Source organism: Bos indicus, chromosome 16 (assembly GCF_029378745.1).
Source record: "Bos indicus isolate NIAB-ARS_2022 breed Sahiwal x Tharparkar chromosome 16, NIAB-ARS_B.indTharparkar_mat_pri_1.0, whole genome shotgun sequence".
Lineage (NCBI taxonomy): Eukaryota > Metazoa > Chordata > Mammalia > Artiodactyla > Bovidae > Bos > Bos indicus.
Genome location: NC_091775.1, coordinates 41534449 through 41542983, shown reverse-complemented (window position 1 = coordinate 41542983; position 8535 = coordinate 41534449).

Sequence of the window (8535 nt, the reverse complement as noted above, 5' to 3'; positions counted from 1 at the left end):
TATTATTTTTTTAATTAATTTTTTTATTGAAGGATAATTTCTTTACAGAATTTTGCTGTTTTCTGCCAAACATCAACATAAATCAGCCATAAGTATACATATATCCCCTCTTGAAGCTCCCTCTCATCTGCCTCCCCATCCCACCCCTCTAGGTTGATATAGAGCCCCTGTTTGAGTTTCCTGAGACATATAGCAAATTCCAGTTGGCTATCTATTTTACATATGCTAATGTAAGTTTCCATGTTACTCTTTCCATACATCTCACCCTCTCCTCTCCTCTCCCCATGTCCATAAGTCTTTTCTCTATGTCTGTTTCTCCATTGTTGCCCTGTAAGTAAATTCTTTGGTACCATTTTTCTAGATTCTGTATATATGTGTTAGAATATGGTATTTATCTTTCTCTTTCTGACTCACTTCACCCTGTATAATAGGTTCTAGGTTCATTCACCTCATTAGAACTGACTCAAATGCATTCATTTTTATGGCTGAGTAATATTCAATTGTGTATATATATCACAACTTCTTTATCCATTCATCTGTCAATGGACATCTAGGTTGATTCCATGTTCTGGCTACTGTAAATAGTGCTGCAGTGAACAATGACATACATGTGTCTCTTTCAATTTTGGTTTCCTCAGGGTATATGCCTAGAAGTGGGATTGCTGGCTCATATGGTGGTTTTATTCCTAGTTTTTTAAGGAATCTCCATACCATCTTCCATAGTGGATGTATCAATTTACATTCCCACCAACAGTGCAAGAGGGTTCCCTTTTCTCCACACCCTCTCCATCATTTATTGTTTGTAGACTTTTTGATGATGGCCATTCTGACCAGTGTGAGGTGATATCTCATTGTACTTTTGATTTGCATTTCTGTAATAATGAGTGATGTTGAGCATCTTTTCATGTGTTTGTTAGCCATCTGTAGGTCTTCTTTGGAGAAATGTCTACAGAGTCTTTTTCCCACTTTTTGATTGGGTCGTTTGTTTTTCTGGTATTGACTTGTATGAGCTGCTTGTATATTTTGGAAATTAATCTTTTGTCAGTTGTTTCATTTGCTATTATTTTCTCCCATTGTGAGGGCTGTCTTTTCACCTTGCTTATAGTTTCCTTTGCTGTGCAAAAGTTTTAAGATTAACCAGGTCCCACTTGTTTACTTTTGTTTTTATTTCCATTACTCTAGGAGGTGGGTCATGGAGGATCTTGCTTTGATTTATGTCATGGAGTGTTCTGCCTATGTTTTTCTCTAAGAGTTTCTAGTTTCTGGTCTTACATTTAGGTCCTTAATCCATTTTAAGTTTATCTTTGTGTATGGTGTTAGGAAGTGTTCTAACTTCATACTTTTATATGTGGCTGTCCAGTTTTCCCAGCACCATTTATTGAAGAGGGTGTCTTTGCTCCATTGTATATTCTTGCCTCCTTTGTCAAAAATAAGGTACCCATAGGTGCATGGGTTTATTTCTGGGCTTTCTATCTTGTTCCATTCGTCTATATTTCTGTTTTTGTGCCAGTATCATAGTGTCTTGATGACTGTAGCTTTGTAGTATAATCTGAAGTCAGGAATGTTGACTCCTCCAGCTCCATTCTTCTATCTCAAGACGGCTTTGGGTATTCAGGGTCTTTTGTGTTTCCATATGAATTGTAAAACTTTTTGTTCTAGTTCTGTGAAAAATGCCATTGGTAATTTGATAGGGATTGCATTGAATCTGTAGATTGCATTTGGCAGTATAGTCATTTTCACAATATTGTTTCTTCCTACCCAGGAACATGGACTATCTCTCCATCTGTTTATGTCATCTTTGATTTCTTTCATTGGTGTCTTATACTTTTCTGTGTACAGTTCTTTTGTCTCCTTAGGTAAGTTTATTCCTAGATATTTATTTCTTTTTGTTGCAATGGTGAATGGGATTGATTCCTTAATTGCTCTTTCTGATTTTTCATTGTTAGTATATAGAAATACAAGTGATTTCTGTGTATTGACTTTGTATCCTGCAACTTTGCTAAATTCACTGATTAGCTCTAGTAACTTTCTGATACTCTCTTTAGGGTTTTCTATGTACAGTATCATGTCATCTGCAAAGAGTGAGAGCTTTCATTCTTCTTTTCTCATCTGGATTCCTTTTATTTTATTTTTTCTTTTCTGATTGCTGTAGCTAAGACTTCCAGAACTATGTTGAATAACGGTGGTGAAAGTGGACACCCTTGTCTTGTTCCTGATCTTAGGGGGAATGCTTTCAGTTTTTCACCATTGAGAATAATGTTTGCTCTAGGCTTATCATATATGGCCTTTACTATGTGGAGGTAGGTTCCTGATATGCCCATTTTTTGAAGAGTTTTAATCATAAATAGGTGCTGAATTTTGTAAAGTCTTTTTCTGCATCTATTGAGATGATCATATAGTTTTTATATTTCAATTTGTTAATATAGTATATCACACTGTTTGTTTTCCATATATTGAAGAATCCTTGCATCCCTGGAATAAGCCCAACTTGATCAAGGTGAATGAGCTTTTTGATATGTTGCTGAATTCTGTTTGCTAAAATTTTGTTGAGGATTTTTGCATATATGTTCATCAGTGATATTGGCCTATAGTTTTCTTTTTGTGTGTTGTCTTTGTCTGGTTTTGGTATCAGGGTGATGGTGGCCTTATAGAATGAGTTTGGAAGTGTTCCTTCCTTTGCAATTTTTTGAAAGACTTTTAGAAAGATAGGCATTAGCTGTTCACTACATGTTTGATAGAATTCTCCTGTGAAGCCATCTGGTCCTGGGCTTTTGTTTTTTGGGAGATTTTTTTTATCACAGCTTCAATTTCAGTGCTTGTAATTGGGTTGTTCATAATTTCTATTTCTTCCTGTTCAGTCTTGGAAGATTCAACTTTTCTAAGAATCTGTCCATTTCTTCCAGGTTATCCATTTTATAACCATTTTGTTGTTCATAATAGTCTCTCATAATCCTTTGTATTTCTGTATTGTCTATTGATACCTGTCCTTTTTCATTTCTAATTTTGTTGATTTGATTCTTCTCTTTTTTTCTTGATTAGTCTGGCTAAGGGTTTGTCAATTTTGTTTATCTTCTTAAAGAACCAGCTTTATTAATCTTTACTATTGGTTCTTTCATTTCTTTTTCATTTATTTCTGCTCAGATCTTTATGATTTCTTTCCTTCTACTAATTTTGGGGTTTTTTTGTTCTTTTTTCCAGCTGTTCTAGGTGTAAGTTCCAGTTGTTCTAGGTTGCCTATTCGATGTTTTTCTTGTTTCTTGATATATATATATATACAACCCTGTATTGTTGTATTGCTTTTGTTACAATTATAGGATTGTATTGCTATAAACTTCCCTCCTAGCACTGCTTTTGCTGCATCCCATAGGTTTTGATTCCCTGGTGACTCAGACGGTAAAGCATCTGCCTACAATGTGGGAGACCTGGGTTTGATCCCTGGGTTGGGAAGATCCCTTGGAGAAGGAAATGGCAACCCACTCCAGTACTCTTGCCTAGAAAATTCCATGGATGGAGGAGCCTGGTGGGCTACAGTCTATGGGGTCACAAAGAGTCGGATATGACTGAGCGACTTCACAATAGGTTTTGAGTTGTCATGTTTTCATTGTCATTTGTTTCTAGAAATTTTTCGATTTCCCTTTTGATTTCTTCAGTAACCTGTTGGTTATTTAGAAATGTGTTGTTTAATCTCCATGTGTTTGTGTTTCCTACAATTTTTTTCTTGTAATCGATGTCTAGTCTCATAGCGTTGTGGTCAGAGAAGATGCTTGATATGATTTCAATTTTCTTAAATGTACTGAGGTTTGATTTGTGACCCAAGATGTAGTCTATCCTGGAGAATGTTCCATGTGCACTTGAGAATAAGGTGTATTCTTCTGCATTTGGATGGAATGTCCTGAAGATATCAATAAGATCGATCTAGTCTAATGTATCTGTGTTTCCTTATTAACTTTCTGTTTTGATGACCTGTCCATTGGTGTGAGTGGGGTGTTAAAGTCTCCTACTGTTATTGTGTTATTGTCAATTTCTCCTTTTATGTGTGTTAGTGTTTGTCTTCTGTATTGAGGTGCTCCTATGTTGGGTGCATAGATATTTACAATTGTTAAGTCTTCCTCTTGGATTGACCCCTTGATCATTATGTAGTGTCCTTCCTTATCTCTTGTAATCTTTATTTTAAGGTCTATTTTGTCTGATATGAGGATTGCTACTCCAGCTTTCTTTTGCTTTCCATTTGCATGGAATATGTTTTTCCATCCTCTCACTTTCAGTCTATATGTGTCTTGAGATCTGAAGTGGGTTTCTTGTAGACAGCATATATATGGGTCTCATTTTTTTTAATCCATTCAGCCAGTCTGTGTCTTTTGGTTTGGTTACATTTAAAGTAATTATTGATATATAAGTTCCTATTGCCATTTTCTAATTGTTTGGGGTTGATTTTGTAGATCCTTTTACTTTTGTTGTATTTCTTGACTGTATGAGTCCATTTAATATTTGTTGTAAAGCTGGTTTGGTGGTACTGAATTCTCTCAACTTTTGCTTGTCTGAAAAGCTTTTTATTTCTCCATCAATTTTGAATGAGATCTTTGCCAGGTACAGTAATCTTGGTTATAGATTTTTCCCTTTCAGTACTTTAAATATATCCTGCCATTCCCTTCTGGCCTGCAGAGTTTTTGCTGAAAGATCAACTGTTAAGCATATGGGGTTTCCCTTGTATGTTACTTGTTGCTTCTCCCTTGCTTTTAATATTCTTTCTTTGTGTTTAGTCTTTGTTAGTTTGATTAGTATGTGTCTTGGCATGTTCCTCCTTGGGTTTATCCTGTATGGAACTCTTTGTGCCTCTTGGACTTGATTGGCTATTTCCGTTTCCATGTTGAGGAAATTTTCAACTATAATCTCTTCAAAAGATTTCTCATACCCTTTCTTTTTCTCTTCTTCTTCTGGGACCCCTGTAATTCAAATGTTGGTTCATTTTATATGGTCCCAGAAGTCTCTGAGACTGTCCTCGGCTCTTTTCATTCTTTTTACTTTATTCTGCTCTTCAGAAATTATTTCCACCATTTTATCTTCCAGCTCACTGATTCATTCTTCTGCTTCAGATATTCTGCTATTGATTCCTTCTAGAATATTTTTAATTTCAGTAATTGTGTTGTTTGTCTCTGCATGTTTATTCTTTGATTCTTCTGTGTCTTTGTTAATTGATTCTTGCATTTTCTCCATTTTGCTTTCAAGGTTTTTGATCATCTTTACTATCATTATTCTGAATTCTTTTCCAGGTAATTTTCCTATTTCCTCTTCATTTATTTGGACTTCTGTGTTTCTAGTTTGTTCCTTCATTTTGTAGTATTTCTCTGCCTTCTGATTTTTTAAAAGTTATTGTTTTTGAGGTCTCATTTTCCCAGGCTTCAAGGAAAATTGAATTCTTTTCTTGAAGAAGGTTGAATTCTTTCTTCCTTTTGGTTTCTGCCCTCCTCATGTTGGTCCAGAGGTTGGTGTGAACTTCGTATAGGGTGAGATTTGTGCTGGGTTTTGTTTGTTTGTTTTTCCTCTTATGAGCAAGACTAAGTGAGGTGGTACTCCTGTCTGCTGATGATTGGGTTTGTAGTTTTGTTTTGTTTGTTTAGATGAGGTGTCCTGAACAGGGTGCTACTGGTGGTTGGGTGATGCTGGGTCTTGTATTCCAGTGGTTTCCTTTGTGTGAGTTCTCAATATTTGATACTCCCTAGGGTTAGTTCTCTGGTAGTCTAGGGTCTTGGAGTCAGTGCTCCCACTCCAAAGGCTCAGTTTTTGATCTCTGGTCAGGAATGAAGATTCCACAAGTGTTTTGTTATGGCATTAAGGGAAAGTAAAGCAAATATCCAAAAGTGAGAAACCAAAGATGAACCCCAAACAAATGGCAGTTACAAAATCAGGCGATAATTAAAATAATGGAATATACACATATTCATATACACCCGTGAGCAAAGTGAAAACAGTCCAACAAAAATAAAGTACAGTAGATTGATCCAGCAAACAAAGGAAATCAAAAATTATATTTACCAGTTAAGAACAAAACTAAGTTAAGCACAAACTGGAAAATAAAGCTAAAGCAAGGTGCCAAGTGGGGAATAAAGCAAAGAAAACAAAACTAACAAATATGTTGAGAGGAGAGGAAAGAAAGAAAAGAAATAATAGATATGCAAAGTTAAGTAGAGGTAGATGAAGAAGATTTATATACATTAAAGATTAACTTCAAGTGGAAAAGAGCAGTAGGAAAGGCAAATGAAGGAATAAATTAGAAAAAATATAATGTTTTAAAAAATTAAAATTATAAAAAAAGAGAAAGAAAACAGAAGAAGAAAGAAAAAAGGGAAAAAGAAGGAAAACTCCACAGAACTGCAAAAGCCTAATGTAGAGGCAGTGGTTTATAACAATAGAAAGTGTGACTGAATATACATATATACATATACACCCATAAGCAAAATCAAAACAGTCAAACTAAAATTAAGTACAATAGATTGACCCAGCACAGAAAGGAAACCAAAAATTATATCTACCAGAACAAAACTAATTAAAGCACAAACTGGAAAACAAAACTAAAGCAAGTTTCCAATTGGGGAATAAGCAATGAAAAGAAAACTAACAAATATGTTGAGAGGAAAGGAAAGAAAGAATAGACATGCAAAGTTAAATAGCGGTAGATAAAGAAGATTTATATATGTTAATGATTAACTGCAAGGGGCAAAGAACAATAGGAAAAGCAAACAAAGGAATAAATGTAGAAAAATAATAGTATGTTTAAAAAATTAAAAATTAAAAAAAAAAAAAAACTCCACAGAACTACAAAAGCCCAACATGGAGCCAGAGGTTTATGACAACAATAAAAAATCCAACTGAAGAAAAAGAACAACAACAACAAAAAGCTGAAAATGTTAATTGGATTTCTTAGTGCCAATAAAATCAACAACTACTACAGAGGAGGGGAAAAAGGGAAAAAAAAAGAGAAAAAAAATCCAAAAGAATCTACAGAACAAGTCAAAAAATAAGAATAATAAATGTTTTTCTTGAGTCTCTGGTGTCAGAGTCCTTTCCTATGCTGGGAATCACAGTCCACCTCACCTCCCTAGGATGCTCTCCAAAACTGTACTGATCTCTAGACCTGCTGTGGGAACTGCTCAGATTCTAATCTGGTCCTATCCCTACTGTGTTCTTGCCTCCAGTGTCCACAGCTATCAGAGCTAGTGCATTTTCTTTTGTGGGAGCTCTCAAAGTCCTTTTATATATTTCATAGACATAGAGTCTGCCTAGTTAATCATGTGGATTTAATCTTCAGCTTGTACAGCTTGCGGGAAGTTTTTGGGTCTTCTTCCTTAGCCACACTGCCCCTGGGTTTCAATTGTGGTTTTATTTCCATCTCTATATGTGGGTTGTCCGCTGGGTTTAGCTCCTGAGGCTGCCCTGGAGGGCTTGGGTTTGCCCCTGTAAGGGCCAGGTGTGGAGGTGGTGCAGCTGCTTGGATTGCAGGGGTTCTGGCAGCACCAGGTACTCATGGGGGTTGGCGGCTAGGGTAGCAGGAAATGTGTTCTAGAAGGGTATGGCAACCAGTGTTGGTCAATACAGTCAAGTATTCTTGCCTGGAGAACCCCTTCTCTGACAGAGAAGCCTGGCAGGCCACAGTCTACAGGGTGGCAAAGACTCAGACAGGACTGAAGTGACCCTGCGTGCATAAACACAAGATTTTTTTTTTTTGCCTGTGGCAGCTCTGCCCCAGTGAGAGGTGAGTGTGAAGGTGATGCAGCTACTTGGCTTGTGGGGACCCTGGTGGTGCCAAGTGTGCAGGGACACAGACTTCCTCCTCGGCAGGACTTATGGCCTTATCAGAGTCTTTTTTTGAGCCTCTTGTAGCTGACAATCAGAAGGCCTCTTTGGCCAGTCTTTCTCCATAGCGCCGCCTGTTCAGACACTTAGAGGGATCCCTTGTCTGAGGTCCTTCTCTGTTGTTTGGCGCGTCAGGCACATAGAGGGGCCCGTGGCTGCAGTCCTACTCTGTAGTGTGGTGCATCAGTCACTTAAAGGAGCACCCTGGGTGGGGTCCTACTCTGTAGTTCAGTGCGTCAGGTGTTTGACAGGCCAGCCTCTCCAATTGTTCACCTGCCAATGCTGGTGTGTGGGGAGAGAGAGGCTATAGTGATGGCTCCACCCCCTACGCATGACTCAGCAGTACTGCCTTCCTTCCATGGCTGCCCGGCCTTTCTTCTACAGGCATTTTCCACCACGATCTCCTCCCTCATATCCCCTCAATCTGTCTCTCTGCAGTCAACAGCAGCCCTTGCACTAGGATTGTTCCACAATCCCTAAACTCCAGCTCCCAGCCACTGCCCCTTCCAGGAGACCTGTGTTCTTGCCTGGCATATGTATGGCTGTAGCAAGGACCGTCTGATTCTCATTCCATTTATGCTGCCACAGGTCAGCTGTTTCACTATCAGCCTTAAATGTTTCTCCTCTGACTCAGACAATTGCCCAGCTGTGGGGATCGGACCCCTGCTTCAGTTCCCCCACCTG